The following is a 1,011-nucleotide window of genomic DNA, read 5'->3' as shown; positions in this document are numbered from 1 at the left end:
AAAAGTAATTGAAAGGAATAAAAACCTAGCTTGCTATTTTGTGCACACATTAAAGTTAGCTAAGCGCTAGTGCTGCTCAGGATACCGGTGATGTTTAAACACTGGCTCCTGCAGGTTACTGTGTAGACGTGAGCTCTTTACATCCAGACCGTTGTATTAGCGCCCTCTTCAGGACAGTTTGTTAAAAACGATGAAGTAGTTGTTTACTGCTGTAGTTTCCTCACTGTGTTCTTATAACCTGTATAATCCTGTACACACGAGACTAGTGATGAGCAACAGGTGAGTGTGGTTAATTAATAAACAGGAGCGTGGTTGTGAGAGGGCGTGTCTGAGATGGGCGTGGTTATTGAAGGGGGTGTGATATATGAGTTTGGGGTAACACACATGCCTGATTCAGGTTTTTAACACAGCTTTCATATGAATAAAATGGGTGTCATGTGATTTTATTATAGTGTGTGTGTGTGTGTGTGTGTGTGTGTGTGTGTGTGTCCTAGTGATGACCCAATAAATGCACAGAGTTTTAAATCAGAGTGTTTTAATGTAAATAGTGAAGGCAGCTGGGCTGTGACACGCTCCCTCTGCTCTGTTTATTGCACACTCTGAAAAATGGAGAATGGTGTTTTTTATTAGACGATTGACTCGGAGACAGGGTTATTAAAACGCTTTTTCATAGAGGGATAAAAAAATGACCAGATCAGCATTCCTAGCCAGAGTCTAAAAAGGTTTTATTAACTATGAGCGAAGTTATTGTGTCACTAAATGTAGTTTCAGATTGTGAAGTGGACGATCTGACATCTGATGAGAAAAAAAAATAAGGTGCAGTTTCCAAATCAGTGGATTTTATTCCTGATTCACTGCTTTTTTTACTCATTCTCCTGTTCTGCCTTAAGAGACTAACAACAGTCATAACTCTCCAACACTGCTGCTGGATTTATACTGAACACAGCCACGAGAGAGAGAGAGAGAGAGAGAGAGAGAGAGAGAGAGAGAGAGACAGAGAGAGACTGCACA

This window comes from Ictalurus furcatus, chromosome 8 (genome assembly GCF_023375685.1).
Source record: "Ictalurus furcatus strain D&B chromosome 8, Billie_1.0, whole genome shotgun sequence".
Classification (NCBI taxonomy): domain Eukaryota; kingdom Metazoa; phylum Chordata; class Actinopteri; order Siluriformes; family Ictaluridae; genus Ictalurus; species Ictalurus furcatus.
The sequence above is the reverse complement of the archived record's forward strand: the minus strand, read 5'-3'. Positions refer to the sequence as shown.